The sequence below is a fragment of the Erithacus rubecula genome (genome assembly GCF_903797595.1).
Source record: "Erithacus rubecula genome assembly, chromosome: 3".
Taxonomy (NCBI): Eukaryota; Metazoa; Chordata; class Aves; order Passeriformes; family Muscicapidae; genus Erithacus; species Erithacus rubecula.
The window spans coordinates 44,231,638-44,255,798 of NC_136689.1; positions in this window are offsets into that span (position 1 = coordinate 44,231,638).

A 24,161-nucleotide genomic window follows, 5' to 3' on the forward strand; every position below is an offset into this window, starting at 1 on the left:
GGAAAACTGAACAGAAACCATCATGACGTGGTCCGGAGTAGATGTTTACCCAATGACTAAATATCTTACTAACGTTAGACATCTCATCTCCTACTAATCCCATGCAGTTGCTTTGGAGCATTTGTTTCTTTGGCAATATCGTTACAAAACTCCACTACGTTTGTACTGGCTCACAGCAGCACCTGGCTATAATAGGAATGTATGGAAATGTACTCAGGAATATTCATGTTCAAAGAAGGAGAAAAGTCCAAATGGGATCAGAAATTCACAGCCTGTTACAGATTTGACACTGAGCTTTGGAGAAGACGCTGCTCTTGCTGATTTCAGCTGGCAGCAAGGATACTTGGCTCTCCTGGGAGATCTTTACACCTCTTTTGTAAATAAATCTATTTTTCAGTGTTCTTCTGCATAGTATGCATATTAACAAAGAATATGCAGTTAAAAGAAAATATGTCTAGAAAAAGGTCAGCCTTTAGAGAAGGATAGTGCAAATAAGAAAGTAATCCAGTTGGTTATATGTCTGCAGAGAAATGAACGGATAGTTTTACATTCACATGAGGAAGAATAGAGAGCTTTTGAGAGTCTTGAATCAGATCTGATGCTACTTCATTAATTTAAGGAAATTGGAGAGGTCTAGAGATTTTATTTTCTTCTACTGGAGCAAGAGGAAAGTATTTAGTTTATGTTAATTGTCTTACTAGATTTCACATCTTTATAAAGTTCAGTATTTTCCCACTGAAAGTAATTCTTATCTCAGCTGTATATTGCAGTTCCCAGTTCCTTGCAGTTCCTGTTTCTTGTTTTTCTTTTTTCTTTTCCCCTGGATAGCTAAACATAGAAAAAGTTCAGACTTCCTAAAAAGTTAGTGTTCCTAAAATGGATGTGGGTTTATGTCCATTACAAATCTTAACACTACTCCATCATTTGTAATTCTGATGTAGGAACACAGAACCAGAAACCACCCACTGTCTGGCTGCTCTTATGTTGTCCTCAGTCTTCCCAGTGGTTTGCCAGAATTTCCAAACAGGAACATCACCATCTAATCCCCTTGAAAGCTTCATGAACATTTGCTGGCCAGGCTAACATCACCTCTGTGAGACAGCTAAGTTCAGTTCCCTCTGATTTGGAGTTGATGTACTGAGTGACAAGTCTGTATGACTTTCTGTGATAAGAGAGTAAATGCTCCTCCCTCATAGGGTCCAGAGAGCTGCATATGATGGACTGGACACATATGAAAGTCACTTCCCAGTAGATTTGGACATCTACTATTGCATAAACTGTGTAGATAGCTGGATTGAGATATTTGAAATACTTGGCATGGGGCAGCAGGCATAAACAACAACTTCAAGTCGAAAAACATTAACTGTCTATGGGTATAATTTTATGGAGGAAAAATCACCAAGACAAAGTGAAGGCGTTTTCCGTTTACTTCATTAAGGCTTGCACAGTTAATCTGCTTCCGTACAGTGGCAGCAGCCCTGGTGGCTGTTGCTGATCAGCAACAGTGAAGGAGTCAACCTCCATCATACATTTTGTCTAGACATGCCAGGATGCTATAGCAGGGTCTCGGGGGGGTGGGAGAGCTGGTTACAGAGTTGTTCCATGTTTGTGGCTGAATGCTAGATGCCCAAAGCCACTCCATCAGCTGGGCAGGGGAGAGATAATAGACTGAAAGACAAAACAGGATTATGAGAAATGGGAAGGATCTTGATTTTTAGTCCTAATGTAGCATAAATGTGAAAGTGTAAGCAAACCTATCCCTCTCAGGCTGGAGGCGAGCAAGAGCAGCATGTATCATTTTACATTCTTCCTCTCTGCTCTAGAGTCATTTCCCAGAAACAAAACAAGAATCAGCTGGGTCAGATTTGGGGGCCAGACTTACTGGATCAGTTTGACGTGGTGTGCAAGTTTATGGATTGAAGCTCCCACGAGTTGAAAAATAATTGCGTCTGCAGTCAGTGTGCACCCACACACAATGTAAACTCCATCAAGAACGTCTAATCTGGCTTTCACCTCTCATTAGCTTAATGCAAAGTGCCCAGGTCCACCTGAAAATGGTGTAAAAAAATCATACAGTTTAATCCTCATTAACATTATTTGTTGTTTTTATGGTATTCTTCTGCAAGTGTTGAAGGGTGTTGTAGCAGCCATTCATGTGGGCCATATGCTGCATTTCACTGGTGAGCTTTGCTGACTGGCTGACCACAGTAATGTCGACACACTTCTGAGAAAAGGCTGGGATTAATCATCATGGACATGTGAATTTAATAACAGAATCCAGGGAAGAGGAAAAAATGGGATAAAATAAGAAAAAATGTTTATGTGCTGGTTAGTCAAACATTCCTATCCTTTGTTTATGGGAAATACACCTTTCCTTTGAGTATAAGAATCATATCCTTTGCCTGGAAATGCCCTATAAATTGCACATAGCAAACACTGAGAAGCTATAAAGAGAAGCACATGAATTCTGAACTATGGTTTTGAGGAGCAAACCTCCCACTTTAGCTTCCTTATCCTCCCATCAAACTGTGTAACAGCTAAATAAATACCTCCAAGACTGAGACAGTGTTGTCCATATTGTCGTCAGTAAGAGATTCCACTCTACTTTTTTTCACCTAGAAAGAAATAATTAAAGTAATAATCATAAAGGCACACAAGCATAGACCCATATAGCCAGCCCAGAGAAAATTCTGCTGAGAAAATATTCAATCACCTCACACTGAGAGAGAAAAAGGTGCTCTTTGTCCTAGTGAGAGAATGTTCACTTGAGTAATTTTTAGGATGGTGCTTTCTACTGTGCTTTGACTCAAACCAGAATAAGCTTGGTGAATCCTGAACTGACGGGATGTGTATTCAGTGCAGGTGTCCATGAGGCAGGTGGTAGAGGAGCCCATGCAGACTTAATGACAGCAATCAGGGTGCAGTTCATGGTGCTTGAAGCACAGCTGTTGTATGAGGTAGTATTTGCTTACTCTGGGCAAACCAAAGCAGCTTTCAGCCAGCTGTGCAACAGCCAGCTGTCCAAAGAGCACCAGGAGAGGACCCCATGCTGGTGAGAATTAGGGCACTCATGGGATGTTTCAGCTGAATTTCCAAGTATTTAATCTCCTCTGTTAAGATCAGATCAAGCAGATGATTTATGACCTTATACCATGGTTATGGCTAAAGACTTTACTTAAATCTTGAGCCTTTTCACTGTGCCAGCTCTGAGAATGAGCCTTTCTCCACAGAGCTTGGAAATGCATGAGCCAGAGATGAGAGAAGCCCATAATGAAGAAGAGGATGTGTTAGAGGGAGCGGAACCCAGGCTGCTGGTACCTGTACACACTGAACAGGGGTGAGTGCAGCTACACATCACCAGGGGCTGAAGTACTGTGGAAATTGCTGTGTACTGGCTCCTCACTTCTGCTGCAGTTGAGAACTGCAATGATGCACAGCATCTGCTTTCCCAGGCTGGAAAATCAGCTCAGTATGGCAGGGAAATGGTGGAAAAGTACAGCATCTCCTGCAAGAGCACAGGAAAAAAAAAAAAGCATTTTTCAGCCCTAGCAAATCTTTGGTGTATTTTTATCTTTTTCTGGAGCTTATTGGAATATAATGAATGTGCCATCTCCTGAGGTAGGCATGGAAATATGTAATAGCCTATTTATTTTTTGAGTTTATCTTACCACGCTTAATGAGAGTGATCCATTCCACTTGTACTGTAGTTGCATCACCCCAGCAGACTAATTAAGATAGACCTAATATTAAGGAAAGATGTGAGAGTTTTTTATGTTTTCTTGTCTCTGCTCAAGAGAACCAAAGACACTGTTTCCTCTGCTTCAATCCTAGCAGGAACATCCAGCTGTAGTAATACAGCACATCTGTCTCAGCACTCTTGGGATGCAACTCGTCTTTGCTATGCATGCCAGCTGTGTGGAGAAGGAGTTGAAGTCTCATGACTGTCTCAACAAATATGGAAGGAAGGAGATGGGATTTTTATTGCCTGCCAGGCTTACAGCTCCACATGGTCTTTTACATATTTGTGAAAATGTGAGCTATATGAGCACATCTCATTCCCTTGATAACTTCTTAAAGCAATTCTCCTGCCAAATCAATTCTACTGAAGTGGTTCCACTGGCTAAATCTGCCCCTGGACCCCTGACCAGGTCTGGTGAGTCACTTCTTGGGGGAAGCAAGTGACTCGGGAGGAGCAAGGGAGAGCAACAAACAGTAAGGCCAAGGTGCATTAGAGTCAGGACCCTTCTGATAAATGTAGGTATGTACTTAGAAAATTATGTTATCTGCATGGTCAGTGTTGTACTGACACTGGGTCTAGTCCACTCAACCTTCTGGTCACAGGATTAAGTCCATCTCTGCAGGATAAAAAGGAACTTTCACAATAAAACAGAATTATTTGCATTGCTATCCATATAGGATCAGAAGAAATTTCCTGAGTTGAAATGTGTTAGGGAGCTACTCTATTACAGTGTTTATCAAGGATACACATGATGCTAAATAAGCAATACAACTCTGCATGATCTGTCACAATATATAAATTATTAATCATTAATTTTTGAAAATGTGTCCAGATGTAATAATGATCCATGGAATATTTTGGATTCAACAAATCAAATCTATAGACTGAAATTATGCAGTACATAATTTTGGTCAAAAGCTTAATTATTTCCAAGTTATTCATAGTGGTTAGATGAATTGTAGGAAACATAGTGCTTACAGCACTTGAATGCTGATTCTGATTAGTTTTTGAATACGAGTGATATTCAGCAATGCTTGAATGCAGGGCTTTGAGCCAAGGCTTGTTACCTGAAAATACATGCACAAAGCACCTCAATAGCTTATAGAAATTTTTCTCTTGCCAAAACATTTAAAGTGTTCGTGTTGATATCTCTGAATTGACTTGGCAGGTCTGCACAGGGAGTGTAGAAACATTTGTTACTGCTTATTCAATGATTTTACGCCACAAAACAAACAACCCCGGAGCTGACTGGTTGCTCTCCCGTCGATTACTTTCCGTGAGGCTTTTTCCCCGTCGTAGCCTTGATGTGAAAATGATGAGACAATCAGAGTTCTGCAAAGATTGCAGCTTGTACGCGCAAGGTCTTATCCTGTCATCCTTTGCCCTTTGGGACGTCACAAGCGGGGCTGGATGGAGCACAGCGAGAGGGATGCGGGCTGCCAGCCAGCTCTGCCCCTGGCCAAACCTCTCATGCAGAACGGCTCACTCATTCACCTAAAGAGGATGAGCGGGATTTATCCCCGAGCACGCTTCAATAAACAGATAGTTTGTAATTTTCCTGTGAAACTGGCTGTGGAGAATGCAGTGCTGTTACAGTAGAATGGCAGAGGAATTGCTTCCCCCTCACTGGGTTTTCATTTATCCTTGGTATAAAGTTACTGTTTTCGTCTTGATCACACTTGAAAGGGAATTTACTCGGGAAGGGAAACAAGCAGGACTTCATGAGGGGCTGTCTTTCCCACTTCTGTTTTGTGTTTATGCCAAATGCAGGGGAAGGAAGAAACATACCAGCAACCCAGAGTGCCTGCTTGTCTGGTTTGTATCCATCTGCTCCCAAATGGTGGCCAGGGGTGGTTCAGGTAAAAAAAAAAAAAAAAAAAAAAAAAAAAAAAAAAAAAAAAGTGAGACACTGTGGCCTGAAAGGAGTAACTTGCTTGCATAGGAAAGGAGTGCTCATCACATATCAGACAGGCAAAGAAGACAGCAGAGAGAGTCTTGAGGCTCAGGCATTTCTGAGCTGCTGGGAAGAAACCCAACTTTTGTCAGGGAGAATTCATATTCCATCATCTTTATCTGTTACTAAGTGAAACCCTAACAAACCAGCTTAACAGCAGGAACATTCCTCATCATGTAAGCTCTGGTTATTTTTTGCAGACAGGATGGATCTCTGTCACTTTGTACAGACATATCTGGTCCAGATGTTCAAGCTCTGATAACAAAAGTTATAAATAGCATGTGTTGTAAACAACTTGTAGAATAGAATACCACTACCAAATGGAACATGTGCCTATATGTGTATTTAGGAGAGAGAGCCTGAGTCACATGAGGGACTCCAAGGGGAAACCAGCACTTCCCTATGGCACATATGAAATGGGTCCTTTATATGTGGGAACTATTAGTGATGTGCCTGAACTATCAGCTATATTGATAAAACCATGATAAAACTGGAAAGAGCTTGTGACATTGGAATTTCCTCCTTGGGCCGTGCACAGGGTTTAGAATTCCCATGCCTTCATAAAGGTCTGTGGCTTTGTTCTGAAGGTGAACCAGGTGCCTACTGCATGATAGGCTGCCTTTAAAGGGGTTGTGTTATGTACTGAAATGATCCAATTCACAAAGACACTGATTGCACCTGGCATTGACAATCTTTCCATCATGGATTTATAAATCTCCCAAGCAGGGGACTTGCATCCCAAGATTTTCTGTTGTCTCTCATACCCGAACCTATTCTTGCAAAATATTTGCCATCTCAGGTGGACATGGGAAAAAAAAGACTAGGTCAGGGATTAAAGACAATTAAATGAGATTTAGTGGTATTGTTACAGGTTCAATTACTGCATGTTATCCAGGAAACTGAAGTTAAAATTCTTATTCCACATGTAAAACTGCTAAGACTTTCCTGGAAATGTTTAATGAGAAAGAAGTGAGCATATGCTGAAGCTATTTTAAGTTATACAGCACAGATACATATATATATAAAAGTGAGATTCTGCCCAACAGGCTAACGTGAAGTGTTAAAGTTTTGTTTTAACCAAAGTCTGCAGTTAGATCCAGTTGTCACCAAAGCCAGCAGAAATTTTCTGTAGAACCTGGTAACATACAAGCCTGGGGTGAGGTCTAGCTCTATTTTTGTGTCTACAGCTTATCCACTGCTCTTTTGGGTACTTATTTCAAAATGTTGTACTTCTGCCACAGAGATGATACACTCATAGATCCCAAAGCTCATCTACTAAAGACCAAAGCTCAAGTGAAAGGCACTTACTAGAAGATCAGCATTTCTCAGAAGATAATTGCCACACATTGCCTATAGTCATTATAAAAATACCACAGAATGTATTTACCTGGCAGATGTGCTGTTTCCAACAAAAAGACCTTCTCTCTAGGATTTCAGAGCTGGACTTCAAAAAATACCTACTTTACACTAAAAAGACTAATCATCCTTAGGAGAAGAACAGGCTTGGTGAAAAATTACTTGACAAATGTCCAATTTATTGGACAAGGAGGACATGTTGGCTGCAGGAGGCAATGTAAGATCCTTCTGCCTTAAAAGGCTCAGCATCTTTTTTTCTTTCCTGATCTCTGCCTGTGCATTCAAGCTCAGCAGACAGCACCAAGCTTTCTCAAATGAGCCCCTACAGACTCATTTGAGCCTGCTATCTCTTCCTCCTAGCAAAGCTGTGTATAAAACAGGAGGAAAGAGAGAGCACATTCTCTAGGACACTGCATCTTATCACAAATTAATTGTGAAAGTCAGTTGGCTCTCACTCCACATTTAGCAAAACACAAACTCACATCTTCCATCTCAGAGAAACACTTTGAGAAAAGTAGGTGCAGAACATCTCCATTTAATTCCATAACAAGACATAGCATAAGCCTTTCGTGTATGTTTTAAATGCTATTGTTTTCCTTGCTGGATTTCATTCGACTCTTCCTTTGTGCTGTCAAATATTCCTGCTGTTTACACAGGTAGAGTCAGCTGGATGCAAATGTCACAGCTGCAAAGATCTGCACGAATCTATCCCCTGCTAGAACATCAAGCCCTCTGTCAGCTTTTTACATCGGGGGGATTCACATTCATGGAAGACAGCAGGGACAAATCCTGGCACAGTATTTGTACCTATCCCCTGCTTAAACTTTCTTGACTTCAAATTCTGCACATTTGATTCTGTAACACACTCAAAACAGAGGCCTTTGGTACAGATTTGTAGGGAAAAATAGGGAACTGACTCACCTTTGCTGTCTCCTCCTTCCCAGCATTATGCAGCAAATGTGAAAAAACTTCCTGGATTTAGTGCTAGGTTACAAACTCAGCTGAAAATCCTAAGGAGTCTTCCTAAAGCTTAGCTGCTCTGAAGCACTTGGTACACAGATGCTAATTGCCTCCTGAAATACTCTTGAGCTTTTTTTGGAGCTACACAAGATGGCGCAGCTTGCAGCATCCTTCATCCCGCCAGCGGCACCTCCCGATCCCGCCGCGATTCCTCACGCGCCGACCCCGGGATGCAGGCGAGGCCAGCAGGCTTCTTGGAAGTGAACAGAGACTGCAGGGGAGCTTCCAGCTGATTGCTTTCCTGAATGCCACATTCACTGTGCGGAGGCTGAATGGCCCTGGGGTTATTTCAGCAGAGCAATAACTTGGATGAAGTGATGGTTAGATCATTTCGGAGAGAAACTATGTGAAATGGAAAGACAGTTTCTCATTTCTCAATAGACAACAGCTACACATAGAAAAAACTTATTAGTGCCCAGCAGTTCACTGGGACATATGTTCCTTTGCAGACAACTTATACAGGCAGTATGAACTAATGCTGGATCTGCCAAAGTCCAACACAGTTCCTTGCACAGAGGAATTGTGTTTCTTTAATATAGGACTCCAGTGAAGATATGGAAATATAACTGCACAGAAAGAAAACCACCTCCACCACCATCACCATCATTCAAGAAAACAGCTCTGTACTGTCAGAGGTACATATCATACATGACATTTAATGGAATATATAATTTTCACCCATTGTAGATTGGGAATGACACTTTCTGGTTAAGATTGTCTAATGCTTCTCTCTCTAAAATGGCTTTCATTTTTTTGTCAGACTATCATACTAGTGGTGCTGAAATTTTAATGCTATTTAATTCGTCCTGAAATCCTTGAGGACATTCTAACCAAATTGATTTAACTGATTCAATAAACTCATAATTTTATTGCCAGAAAAAAAATATGGAAAGCTTTTCTATTTTCAAAAAACTCTGCTGTTCATATGTTTTGGAGCAAAAACTAGAAATAAAATGGGGGTAGTTTGTCTGGCTAGGATTTTCCAAAATTTCTGGCAGTCTGAAAGCTCTTTGCCTTCTGTTGCTGATGCCTTGTAATTTGCAGGTGTCCCAGTTTGCTGAGCCATGAAGCTTAAGGCAGCATGTTCCCAAGGAGATGTGAGAAAGGGAACAAGAAGGCAGAGGTGATATGAGACAGGGAACAAGGTAGGAGACAGAGCAGCACTGTTCTAAGTTAGGGTAAGTCAAGGTGACACTCTCTTTTAAAGAGTTAAAGATTTTTGATAAAAGTTTGTCTTATCTGAAAATTTCATCTAACCAGATTGCAAAGCAAATACCAGAGACAACCCCAGGAGGAGAGGTGCAACTCCGTCTTTAGAATCCTACTGGCAAGGAAGTCATGAAGCTTTGCCTGTCCTGGTGGGAAGATACCTGGAGGTTGATGTGCTGGCACTTCAGGATAACTGTCCCTGCTGCCCTCTGCATTCAAGACCTGCTTCAGGAAAGAGGTCCCAGGAGCTCAGGGATCACCACTGTGTATTGGCATCTATCAAAAGCTACAGGTGACATGCTGAGAAGTAGAAGAATTTTAATATATTTTTGCCACACTCTTGTGGATCCCCAAAGCACGCAATATTTCTGCTACCACATTGCTGAGAATCAAGCCAGCTCACCAGGCTGCTGCAATCTTCACTTTCAGCCACATGTACATGCACCTTCTCCAGGGAGTGTATTTTCCATTTGTGATCTAACCTTTACATGGATCAAGGCTCGCTTTATTTTTTGTGATTCTTCTTCCAACCAACATTTTAATCAGTCAAGTTTTCAAAAGGCATGTCTGTTAAAAAGGGTCACCAGTGCTGTGTCACAAGGGTCGACAGAAAAAAACAAATGAGCAACAAGATGGCCCCAACACACTTAAAAATGGTCCCAGATTTTTCAGTTCATCCTCCAGTTTTGTTTACTTTACCATTGTTAAGGAGAATAAGCAAAGTTTCTTTGTCATCATTCTTCCCTCCCTGAGACATAAAGTTATTATCAATACTTACCACAGTTGAACAAATAATTAAAAATGAATAATTTATACAATTAATGCAGTTTTTGCTCCTATTTATTTAATAACTGCCAGAGGAACACAAATTTCTTTTGCATTTATTCCTTAGTTAAGTTTATTTGCTACAGCTTAATGATCCTACTGCTCTGTAAATTGAATGTTAATTTTGAGTAATTATTCACATTCATTAATATGCACATTGTTTTCTTGTGGCTGGTCAAATAAATCAAATTATGTCATTTTTATTTGCTGGTTGAATATATCTGCAGTCACTTCCAGTACAAATGTTCATAAACATGAATGCAGTGCTTGTTTGTTTGAACAGTTGGGCGTACGAACTTTGAAAATTCTCTTCTGAGTTTATTTGAACTTGGAAACTATGATTTCCCCCATATTTGCAAGCACATGAGCACAAAAGGTGTGGTATCACATCTACACAAAATGTATTTAAAATACAAGTGGGTATTAACTTGTGACTTGATTATTTGTACATCTTTTTCCAGTTCTTCAAATGCAGCTAGGCACTCAAGCCTCTGCATTAGACTGCTATATAAAAGACATTATTCCCTCCAGTTTCTGACATCTTCATTTCTCTAATGCATTCCCAGCAGATAAAGAGCATTATTTTATACTTTTGATAGGCATTTAAGAGCTTCTTTATCCAGCTCACAGCAGTAATGAGAAATAAAAATTACTTTCCTGGTACTGCGTCGCAATGACCTGCTTTAGTGCAATCTTTTCTTTTGACTTCAGTGGCAGATGGATCCTGGCTCCTTTCAGTAGATGGTTACTTGGCTCAGAAAAATCATCATTTCTTTAGCAGCAGCAGGCAGCCTTTATCAGAGGGAGAATCATACCTGCCTTCCCAGGATCTCTGCTGTCTTCAAGAGACAGTTGCTTTTTCATGTTCTATCAGTCCTCAATAAAACCCCTTCTCATCGTGGCCCAAAGCTCCTGGGAATGAATATCACTGCAGTAACTTGAAATCTAAGGATTAGGATTTCCTAAAAGCTGAATCATAATTATTGCCATCAGCCCTTGGTTTTTGTGAGAATTTGAAGTGTGATTTTAAATCAGTGAGATGTTAGATATTACTGAAAAAATATTATAAACCAACAATTCAATAATAATACTACAAATATGATATCATGTAATATAACCCCAAAATTACACCACCAGAAAAACTATTTTGGTGTGAAATCTACAAATAATGTGGTTGGGGAAAATCCTCCCTCTGCACACTGAAAACCTCTTTTCCAGAGGAGTATGTCTGAAAAATTTATCCCACAGAAAAGCCATATACCCTTCTTAGTGAATCATGGGTATTACCGAAATGGTGGGATGATTTGTTATTGTCAGAGAGCCAGGCCATTGGCCAAATTGTTTTAATTTTTTGACTTGCATTAGTAGACTTGAGGACAGGCTGGAAGAGGTTCTACCAAAGGAGCAGTGCACCAGGAGGTGCAGGCAGACAAGTAAGGAGTGATGCTTACAGCTCCAGCAATCCACTGTTCAAATCCATCCCAGCTCAGGGGCATGCAGGCACTTCATGTTCAAGCCAAGATTTGAAGCAAGGGCAGCGGGGTGCTGAGCTCTTTCATGGGCTCCAGTTTCTCCTTCCCCACTGGCACAGAGCTCTCTCTTGGCTTCCTTCCTATCTTTCATTCTTTGCAGATTTTTGCTTTTCCAGAGGTATTACTCACCTGCCCTGCCTTTGTTTTCCTTTCAGTTGCTAACACACTCAAATATACGCTTGATAAAGCATTTCCCCTCTGATTCCACCTCCTCCAACTGCTGCTCACCATGCACTGCCTTTCCAAGGATATCAAATTTAACTGAGGTCCCTTCTGGGATTAATCATTGGAGATCAGTAGGCCTCGCAATGCACCATCTCTTTTGCAAGTCTGAGTGTCCTGCTGCTATTTGTCCATTTTTAATGCATTTTGGCCCATCATTATATCACTGTAAATATCCTACTTTGTACAGATGGATACTGTTCATTTATACATGTACATCAAGCTCCTACTCTTTGGAAATGGAAGCATACATTTTGATTTATATACAAAACTGTCTTGTTTAGTAAAAAATAAGTCAAGGAGGCTATCAGACACAGAGGCACTCTTTCCCTCAAGGTCCTTAAACAAGAAGGATTTGCACTAATAGGGAAACCTCCACTCAAAGCACTCAGTCTACATTTCCTCATCATCTGGGGAGGGAAGCATTGCATCTACCGGGAGGGCTGCATGCATCTGAGCACCAGCAAGCTGGGCTGTTCCTACTCGGAGGCAGGCAGCTATGGTATTTATTTTGTTTTTGAAGAAGGTACGGGGGCTGCAGGAACATTTGCAGGGTTAGCAGGTCTCTAGATAATGATTCTGAAGGAAGCTTTTAGCAGAATAGATTTCCCGTTACTGTAACGCACCTACTCCTGGGTTATAATTGTTCCAGATAGATCTAATGCTTTCCATTATGCATCACTCAGATTGCTTTGATAAACAAAGCATTTGCTCATGTTGGTTGTAAAATGAGAAGGAAACTCACACCCTAATCCAATTTAAAATACAGCCAGGAGGTGGATGATGATTACAGTGTGAATATAGACACTGTCACATCAGTTCCAAACCCAGTTGCTGGATTAGAAAACAGTTTTGTACCTGCAAAACTGGGCAAAAGGAGTGGTACCAGCTCCCAGTACTCCTGGGAGTCTCAGGCCTATGGATTTTTCTTAATCTCCCTTCCTTACGCAATAGAAATGTGCTCCTCAGTGTGTTCAGGCATTCTGCTTTTTTTCAGAGAGGTGGGATGGGAAAAGTACATTTTTGAGTTAAAATATAAGCACAGATCAGGAAGTACAGTTTGTGAAAGAAAGCTGTGATTTAACAGTCTGGCTTTGAAAAATTTCTGAGAACTGATGGATGGAAGAAAATAAAGGCAGGAACAGTCAAATAGAAATGGGGAATTGAAGGGGAAAGGGAAGAAAGGAGACAAGCAAAAGACAAGGGAAGGTATTACTGGGGAGCAGCATGAACACTAATGAGAAATGATAACCCTAAGCCCCCAGAGAACCAGGATTCCTATTCACAGGTCAAAACTGTTGGAAATAACTCTGTTCAGCTGCTTTCACTAAGACAAAGAAGTCAGTGGTCTCAGTTTGTTTCAGGTTTCAATGCAGTTTCCTAATCATAAAGCCACCTACACCAGTGGCCTTTTTTGTTACCAGCACAGATGTCAGGAGCTGCAAGATTAGAAAGTCTTCATCTTGCTACAGGTTCTTGCTGGGCCCCCATCCCTGTAGTGCCTGAACGGAGCAATAATCCCATTTGACAGAAAGGAAGAGAAGCAAAGCCATGCTCAAGTTCAACCAGGCAGCCTGCATGAGAGCAGGGTTTGGATCTGCTCGATCTAAAGTCCAGCTTTTCTTTCATCCATCCCTTCTTGGTGAGGTCTACATGCACTGGAGCCTCTGTGCTCTCTCCTGAAGAAAATAAGGCTGGTCCTTTTTGCACAGCAGCAAGGCACCAGGAAAAACATTCTTGTTTGCTGCCTAATGGACTTGTACTTGGCAATATTTGGTTTTGTATAGCTGGATTACTGCAAACATTATGAGCTTCAAATTAAGGGAACTGCCTTTGTTTTCCTTAAAAAATAGATTTTCAAAACAGTGTACGCAAAATCCCATGAGACTTACTGGCTCAACTGCAGGCCAGATTCAACTCTCAGATGTTTTAAATGGAGACTAACTCAACTGTTGTCCGTAATGTTGCTGCAAACACTCATTCAGCACAGAACAAAGTCCACTCCTCAGCTTTGCATCAGAATAAAGCCAAAAGGAGCACAGTTTCAAGATAATATAATTTCCCCTGAAATATTATGTCCAGATACTCCAGATGTTACCCAGACATGTCTGAAAATCATGCTTCTATATAAGAGGCTTAGACTAAAAAGACAGTGATGAGATGACATGGGGTTTTTTCAGCTTGTCCTGGTAGTGATCTGAACCAGGCTGAAACAATTCACTGTGTTGGACCTGCACAAGCTACAACCCCTTGTAGGATGGGGCTTCTGTGCCTGACTCAGCTCCATGCTGATTTCACTCTCCATCTTCCATCTTGGAGCTGACTCTCAGAGTGTACCCTGAGTTCAGTCATGTCAGGATGCAAATGCCCACAGAGACACATTCTTGGACAAAAGCACAGGAAAGAAAAGCATAAGGTGGGAAACATCTCCTGCACTCTGGAGGGTAAGATGTGAACAGTTGTCTCTGCCTTTTCCCTTTGTTACCAACATCAAAGCACAGCCCTACCAGAGGACACTGACCAAACAAATGCAGACCACCAGATATGATGTGGTCCAAATGTGATAATTCAGCACTTGGGGGGAATTCACTGGTTTTATTTCTTTTTGTCCAAACAATTCACTGTTACCCTATTTAGCCCATCCCAAAAGATAATTTCAACCCTTGTGGCTGTAATTCTGCTTCCCTTCTCTCTCAACAGCAGCAGCTGGCAAGGCTTGACTGTATTCACCTCTCTTGTGGCATCCTCATGTGTGGTTGTGGATGCTGATGCACAGGAGAAGGAAGAAAATAGAGGAGGACCAGGAGTACAACAGTAACTATCAGTGTTCTTTTGTTGTCTCTAGTTCTGGTGTTATGTATCATGGCTGTTTTGAGGATTTATGCCAAGGAAAGCAATGGATCTGGGGGAAGAAAGTGTGGAAAGGGGATGAGACTGCAAAGTCCATCAAAATGGTGTATGAGCTGTATATATACAAACATACAAACACAAGCACACTAATATATATATATATATATATATATATATATATATACACACACATATACACACACACACATATATTTTCAAGCAGTCAAAAATGAGTAAAAAAAGACTGCTGAATATTAGCGGAAGGGCGCTTCGGAAAGCAGTAAGACAAATGTAGGAAATGCTTCATTATTAACACACAAAGACATTTTTCAGCACAATTCTTCACATATCCCCCCAAAAATCTGTGCCTGGAATGAGGATAATAGAAATATTGATTGTTCTCTTAAATTCTCTTGGCCAGCTTCATTTCCCAAAGTGTCCTATATTTAAAAGACAAAGAACTTGAACCCAAACATGCTTAGCAGGAGGAAGACCCTGTCTGTTAGCTGGCGTTGGAATTTTTTTCTTTTTCTAGGAACTGAAGTTGCAGAAAAAAGTCATTTGTTAAAATAATTTGGTTGAATTTGAGTGCTATCTCCTTTTTTTCGGTGTTTTTTTCCTTTGGTTAGTCTGTCACTTAAAACACTTGATTGCTTAAAATCAACCCTGGCCAGGTAACAGTTGTTTATTTACCAAAAAGGTGCAGTTCTGGTTACCACCTGAAATTTCAAGCTTCCATGTAATGCAAGCCATTTGTGTGGAGTAGCCAGCCTGACCTCCAAGCTGTATGTGCAAAGCTGAAAGCCAACACACCTGACCAGCATGGCTCAGAGAGCCTGGGAGCCCCAGCAGTGGCTCACAGGGGAAGGAGAAATGCTGTGTGCATGTGTGAACCCTTGCAGGACAGAACAGGGTTTGGCATGCCTGTGGATCCAGGTGCAACTCCTGATGCTCGGCTCAGAACCCATGAGCCAGCCTCCCTGGTCTAAGGCTGTTTTTTTGGGAGCCAGCTTGGCTCACTTTTGGACTGCTTAGAAACCATCACAGCTGTACAACAGCATTCCCTGGTGTCTAAATCCCAGCAGTTATTAAAGCTTTCCTACCTGGTGGTTGTTGCTAGGCAAGAGGCATCCTGCAAGTGCTCCATCACTGAGGTCAATTAAATGCCAGCCTCAAGCAAGTTCCTTTGAACTGAAGTCTGTGTAAAAACAAAGAGACAAGATTCTGGTTCTCTTCATTAAGGAATGATTTGAACTGTTGGTAGAGACAAGCCTTAGTCGCAGATTTTAATTTTCTCAAAGTAGAAAGGAGGTTTGGACAATTTTTTTTTAGGACTAAGAAAGGCCACTGAGTTTTTAAAAAGAAGGAAAAGTCACCTGATGTAATGTACACAGTTTGAAATAGCAATGCCCACCCCCTCCTCCTTTGCATCACTTTTTCATCTGAAATGAGTGCCAGTGTCAGATGACACTATAGTTCATGCCCATGTAAATGGTAAGGTCCCAAGTTGTACCAACAGAATAAGGCATATTTTTGCTCAGATTTGGGATTTGTTGCAAGAGGAGAAAAAAAGATAGGAGGGTTGCTAAGATTTAAAAGACAGAGTGAAGTAGAGAAAGCAAAAAGAAGGGAAGGAAAATATCATGTGTAGGCTCAAAAGTAAAGGCTGTTTTTCTCACTGATAATAAATGTGCCAAGAGGGCTGAATTCATTTTAAAAGGTTACTGGAAAAAAAGTCAGATGAAAAACGTTTTGATAATTGAAATCCAAAGTTTTGTGCATGTTATTTCATCCTAGGTTTCTGTCAGTTCAGCCAACCATTTTCTGGGCAAGCAGCATTGCAGCTTATAAAGGAGCCTCTCTCAAAGCCAGGATCCCCAGATCCCTGCTGGAAGCAGCTCTGCTCTGGAAGACTCAGCTAGGACCACACAGTTCAATAACCTGGGGAGCTGCTTGCCCTGGGATTGAGAAAATACTCAGGGCTCAGCTTAAAAAGCTGGAAGTGTTTCCCTAATTTCAAAGTCTCTCGATTTCCTTTCATTCCAGTAGGCAGTATGTTATTTTAAAAAATTAAGTTGCAAATTATTTTTAGGGTTTTTTGCCTGAAAAATTACAAATCAGAATACTAAGGTAAGGAAGTTTTCATGCCTCATTCAATCCTAGTGGGTACCTAATTTGATTTTTGTAGCAAATAATTGTTTTTGTCTGTGAGAGACAGTTTAGGAGCTTCTATGCTTATTGAAGTTTCATGTTCAATGTTTTGAATAATTCAGGCAGAAAAAAATATTTTTAAAATGTCAGATCATTTTACTTTGAGATTTTGGTGTTTCCTTCTGCTGCAGCATTGTAAAGCTAAAGGAAACAGAGGAAATCACTTGGTAATGTCAAATCTTTCACTACATTTAGCAGTGCTGTGAGAAAATCCACATCTTACTACTCTATAAGTTGGAACCCACCTGGTCTTCACCCACCTAGACTGTCACCACCAGGTTTGGGAGTTGCTCTCTTAGTGTAATGTAAAATATTTTCGTGTATATTTAAGGAAGTGAATTTTGGAGACACAGCATTCAACTCAGAGATCAGGAACTTAAACTTTGTCCTCCCACCTCAACGGTGTATGCTCAAAAATGCCAGGCTTCTCTGGGAAGCGGGAAGAATTATCATTATGCTGTCAGTCTTCAGTATCCAGAATAAAAAGTGTAATATTGTACCTAAATAATTGAATAAATGAATAATTTTGGAAGTTTTTAAAGAAACAGGAGTGTCACCTTTCCTCCTGCTCGTTTGCAGCTGTGTTCCACCTCTTGCTGCTCAGGCTTCAGCAGAAGCTGCTGAAGGCTTCTCTGAAAGCTTTATCAATTTTTTCATCTAACCTGAAACAGTTTCTCAGACCTTTGTTTAGGTAGGGAAAACAATGCTTGATTTTAGGGTCAGTCCAAAAGGCATAGTTCCTTGTTGAATTATAATCCTGTAGTAACACAGTGCATTATTTCATCCCCCTCATACAACTTTCCAGGCAGAAATGAAACACGTATTCTTCCTGTGATTTCTGTTCAGTCATCCTGCTGCTGATAGCAGCCAATTAGCTATTTGCCATAGGATGGCAGCATCCCAAATGCATATCTCAGCTGGTGAACCATTTGTCTTCTGAAATCTACCCTTCGCACTTTCTGGATATAATTCACATCCCAGCCTAACATACTGGAGTAATATGGGCTGCTAGCATCATATCTGCAAATACCAAATCTGCAAATATAAAAATGCTAAGTATTTGAAACGGTGGGCTTGGTTCTGATACAAAAAAAAAAAAAAAAAACAGATTTTTTTTTTCCCTGTTGTCCTCCCACTTTGAAAGACCCTTCCCAGCTTGCTATGGCTGGCTCTCATGTAGATGAGAAGGCATTCACAAATCCTTCTGATTGACTTTTTTTCTCAGAAGTGCTGTGCAAGTCCCTGCAGGTGATGTGCCACAGGAAACCTTCAGGCTGCTGGAAAAGCCTTATGCAGAAGCCAGTGTGATTTTAGAGCCAGAGCCAAGATTTGTTTCTGTTGTCGGGGCTGCAGTCTTGCTCCAGCAGAAGGAGTAACAAATGCTGCCCGTGAGAGAAGAGTGTACTACACAAAAAATCACTGGGTAAGAAAACAAATGTTAATTATGTAAGCTAAAAGAAAATCCACTCAGTGCACAGAGAAAATGACAGGCAACTGCTGAATTTTCCTACAATTGCATCTCACTCCATTTTATTGCTAGAGCTTTTTTGTAAGAAGACTTAAGCTACTCACATAGGTCAAGATTTGCCAGGGTTTTCATTTTTAAAGTTCTGCCAGAGGGGCAGGTGGCAAAGGAGCCTGACAATGGTTTATCCAGCTTTAACATGAAGTGGAACCATCATGTTCTGGCAAGGAGGCTAAATGGGGGAGTCAAGTCATCACAGTACGCAGTTTCTTCTGCAGCGTCGTCATGCTTTGCCTTTACTCCCCTCTGGACAAGCCATTTAACCGCAGTCATCTGTAGTTGCTTTATTTTTGTGTTAGAGACAGAAATATCTGTGCCACGTTTCCATGCCTACTCATATTTACAGCGCTTTTTCTCAAATCTCAAGCTGAAAAATCAAAAGAAATTCTTGATAATAATGTGACAGCAAAGCAACTACACCACCAGCATCTGTTGTTTTGCCCTGAGTCTTCTCTTCTAGGAGAACAGTTATTCAGAAAGGGAGGTCAATAGAACTCTAAACTCTAAACAAGCAAACTGAATAGTTCATATTTCTTATTGTCTTCAATAATGTTCAGTGACATGAAATTGTTACCATGGAAACTAGTTTAACAAAGGTATTGCATGTGCTGTTTCTAAGGTTCAAGCAAGGCTCCTGCCTCTACCAGTGAAGTTTTAGAGGAAGGAATAATTTCTCAGTGTCTTCGTGGGTCAAACTTTCATGGTCTCTGAAAACCCCCAGTCCAGTAATTAGATGTTCATGGGGCTTCACACAAATAGGAATCCACTGTTCCCAGCTCCTTCCCTTTTAAGTAATCAGTATAAATTTAAGATACTATTTGTTGAAGACCCTTCAGGAAATGCTAGACCTGGGTATGGCGGGAAAATGAACCTGCCAAATTAATTATTTTCTTCTAGTGTTTTCCTGTAGTCGGTTTTAGAGCAGAAGAGATATGATCTGGACTTTCAAGACGGGCTTCATCTAACAAAGGTTAGATGTTGAGAAAACAGAACATTCTGCATGTTTACGTGTCTGATGATGAACCTCCTCTCATTCGCAAAAGACATATCTCCATGGAATGCGCTTCTGAATTCCTTTCAGAGCCTTTAGGAGATGATTTATTCTTCACAGGATATAATTCCTGTTATAATCTACACTTATTCCATAGTGGGGGAAAGGAGAGGGCAGTCAAAGTTCAGGATTCTGCTTAGGTGTTCCAAAACCAGAAGTGGCTATAGGGTAGGTACAGTGGCAGGATCACACCAGGGTAAGTACAGCTCTATAGGATGCCTACAGAGCATGTTACTCCCCAGGATGGACTGGCTTGGGAAGGCCAGCCTGCACAAGAGATCCCTGATGACACAAATTTGAAAGTCTAGAAAATAGGACCTACAAGGAGAAATGGAAAGATGTAGGTTTTTAGCCAAAGAGAGCACTGAAGAGTAACAGAGAAATGGATTATTTGGTTGGGAAAGAGTGTGGTGAGGACAAAGAATAATTGTATTACACCTGGTGACATTATGATTTGGCTTTAAGGTGGGATTCATCTAAGCAAGTACAGACGTACCATGTGAATACTCCATCTAGGTTTCATACAACCATGGAAAGAAAGAGTCACTCACAGAGCACTGATGATCTCATCCTAAAACAGACATCTAAAATCATGCTTTCACAACACCTCGTGCTTTTCATCCACAGCAAAGCAACCTGTTTCTTGCATACAGCACTTCCAAACTGGCTCCTGCTCTCATAAACAGCCATAAACAATGTAAATGAACTACATACGTGGGATGAGGTGCCAGGGGCTGCTCACCCCCGTTATCCTCGTTTGCTAAGACAAAGAGCAAACCCTGGCACAGGCTGAACTCCTGGATCCAGTTAGTGCTGTGACTAGGATCATACTTAGCAGTTGTAGTACAGCCCTGTGAGTGCCATGACTATGTTAGAAAGACCATGTATTTATGAAGAATATAAATGTCCCTGTTTTGTCTTGTCATGTGCTGGGAATTGGCCTTGGGTCATTCTTTCCATTAACCTTTTCAGAAGCACCAACGACAAGAAAGGAAGAGGGAATGTTACCTTGGTAAAGAGCAGGTTTTCTCTTGCACTCTAAACTTAAGGCACAGCACAGATGTCTGTGCAGCATCGTAGTTTTTGAGACGTGGAGTATCTGATGTGTCTGATGTGTCTGATGTGTCTGATGACCAGGTTCTATATAATCAAAGAAGAATTACATCTTAAGCTGTCAGAAGATAATAAATTAAATGACTCTCAAAATAATACCTTCCCTTCAATATATTGAGTTCTATTCCACATATGCACCTATGTTATGGGTAAACCACCCTACCTTTCTCTGGTAATCTTCCATATATTTATTTTATCAGAAACAATAAATAAATAAATACCACCCAAAGGAGCCAAGAAACAGCCATAAGCAGTACATAGAAATCAGGTCAGCACAGTGGTACTTGTAAAACACACTAAACATATGTTACACCACCAGCACAGGCGTTAAATCAATACATGGGAAGATGAGGTGTTATCAGGAGACAAGAAGCTATAGATTTCTTCTGGTTTAATTGTATTTCTGCACCTCTGTAAGCTATTAGAAGTGAGTAAATATGCCAGTGCAGAGGCTTAACGATAACTTACTCTAGCATTTCAGTAACACTTTACATCTTCAGAATGCCACCCTTCTGAGACATGTAGGTAAATATTAACCCTGCTCTGCAGCTGACTTATTTATAAGCTATCAGCAGGCAGGTTATGCTGGCAGGCTGCAGAGACTAATTTATAGCTCAGCCATGGGGAGTCACTTGGTTTGCCTGCACCTGGGAGTAATTCCATACTGCCACCAATTCTTCTCCAGCCTGTAGATGGAGATCTCCTGGTCAGCCAGCTGCTGTGGTGGGAGGATAATTGATAGCTGGCTGCAGGAGTCCCACCCACCTCCTCCCCTCTAGATTTCATGGCCAGCCCCAGGATGCCAGGCCAGTTTGTCCCCTGACATTTTACAAATTGCTAGGGACAGCCAGGAATACTTTGTTTTTACATTTGGAAGAGCTTGCTCTTCCTTGCTAAAGAACAAAAAGGTCCTGACCTCCACTTCTGTAGTGCAAATCAGGAGAAACCACTGGAGTTGCAGCGTTAGAAGCAGATTGGTTACAAGGGAATAATTCCTTGTTGTTTATTGATCACACAGAGGATTCAATTCTTCCTATGTTACAAAGAGTCAATCAGAGCAGAAAGGACATTTCATTAAAGAAATAAATGTTTATTGACAGTTGTTCAAGAGCTAAGGGACTACAGAACAAATGATTTATGGCAATGTTTAACATCTTTCCTACTAGGCTAATAGCACTGTAATACACAACATCTATCCTTTCCTAATTCACTATAAACATTTAAAAAGCAAGTGTTTAAAGACAAAGAGGTGATACTTTCTGGACACAGTTATTATCATAACTGTTCTTGCTGTCTTGGAAAGAGGTTAATCATGGTACACAGGGGCTGTGGGGTGGATGGCACTCAGCCACGTGGGTGCTGCCATGGGCAGCTGGACTGTGTAGAGGGAGAAGCAGCCAGCAGAGCATGACAGAATATAGTTCTGCTCCCCAGGGGAGAAAAGCCAGCACATGGATTTGGTGTGCATGCCAAAGCACACACATACTGAGGTTTTAAAACTGATTTGGGTATGTCTGTTGAGCCTGCATACACTGAGGTAGGTGTTCATGGTGCTACACAATGCCACTGTGCATTAATGGGATGACTGATAAGTGTGGTGAATGCACATTTCCATTCCTTTTCTGCTATTTAACTTGCCAATGAGTCACTTTTGCTCACTGCACAGGCCAGTCTTTGATGGCATCATTAGACTGTGATTACATCATAAATCACACTGGTGTTAAAGCAAATATCCATCCCTGTAGAGCAAACAAAGATGTGACCTGTGAATGCCTGTATTTTTGTGAGTCTCTGTCTTCCTTGAAAAAAGAAAGATATATACAGTCCCATTTTTCCCTGATGTACTTTAAAGAAATCACTCAGTTGCAGTGGCTACCTGGATTTTTTGTTTGCTACTTTTAACTTTGCGAATTATTTACATTCAAAATCAATCATGAGTGATTATGTGGTAGAGAACAGCTATCTGCTCTAAATGAGAAAGTCCTTCCATTTTCCAAGTCTCTCATCTGAAAAACTCATAGCCCAAGAGTCAGGTCAGGAGCAGGAGCACGGGATGGCCAGATGAGATAGTGAAGGATGCGGCCAGGGATTAAGCAAGATCAGGTGAAGTGGTTGAGAAAGAGAAGCAGGTCAGAGCTAAGGTATTCAGAGATAGAAGCAGCATGCAGAGCCAAAAAGCATGAGACAAAAACAATGACCAGCAGCAAGAACTGGAGCATAACAGCAGCAAAGAGCTGGGCTAAGTGAAGTGAGGGCATCCCAGCAGCCCCCCAGGACAGTCTAGGGGCTGGTGACCTACTGCAGCTCAGCTGTTTGGGACCCACAGTTTTGGCTTAGAATGCAGCTGGCATTTTGGGGCGAGAGAAGTAGGGTAGTCAGAGACCTCCTTCAGAGCAGTGCAGCAATGGGACTGCACCTCTTAAGCTGCACTGTGATAAGCTGGAAGTGTGCAGCTGAAAACTCAGTGGGGCTCCTGCAAGGACACATCAAGGTGCCATGGGCTGGGTTTGCTGCTGGAACATGGCTTTGGTATTGGCTTGTGTGTGCAGTACATCAGAATGGGCTTGCTGAAGTTCACACAAAGGTGTACTCATGCTGGGATTGGAAAGCCTGTAGTAAAGTCATACACAGTCTACATCTTCTCCCAGGTCAACTTCATGTAAATCATGTTACCATTCATATACTGGGTAGTTCCCCACAGCAACCCAGCCTTCATTAATACCGCCTCCAAATATTATTCAAACACATGCTTTTGCTCTCCATCTTCTACATTATTTTTTTCTATTTCTCAATATGAGGAGGATAATCTGATTACAACTTTGACCTTTAAGACAAGGCATAACCTGTTCTTTAAATGCCATTCTCAGCATAATGTACGCATAAATTTAACCTTATTAGACACTATTAGTGGTTATTTATGACATAAGGCATAAATATCTGTGAACAGAGATTATAACCAGATGTACTCCTGAATTAAAATACCAGTTGTGTTACTGCTAATCACTCAGGCCTTTGGGCACAAGCAATGCTCATGTAACAAAGTTAGAGACAGGAATGGATTCTTCTGCAAGAGCAGCTGTGGTAGTTGGTTTATTTTGCCATCACCCTTAAAAAGGCACTCAGAGAAAAGAAAATTCAGGACATATGATGAAACATATTACAAGAATATACTTTTACTCAAAACCATTGTACATGGAATATTCTGATATGTGGGTCAGGGAAAACTGGAAACCATCAAAGTCTCGTGGGGTCTAGCAGCCAAACCACCAATGGGGAAAAATAACTCAGGGAAGGAAGTGTGAAACCTTGAAAATACAAGAAACCTGGAGAACAGAAACAGGCAATGTAAACACACATATCTTTCAGCCATGACATTTGGATTCCACTTGCATAGCACCTTAAGGTGCAAACAACTGCAGAAAAATTGCTCAATTGAAACACTTTTTAAAAATTCTGGCTCCCACAAGTACCTACAACAAAGTGAAAACAAGACAGCACGACTGAGCATGGCAGGACTAAGACAGTGATTATCCCCTCTGTACTCAGCAGTGGTG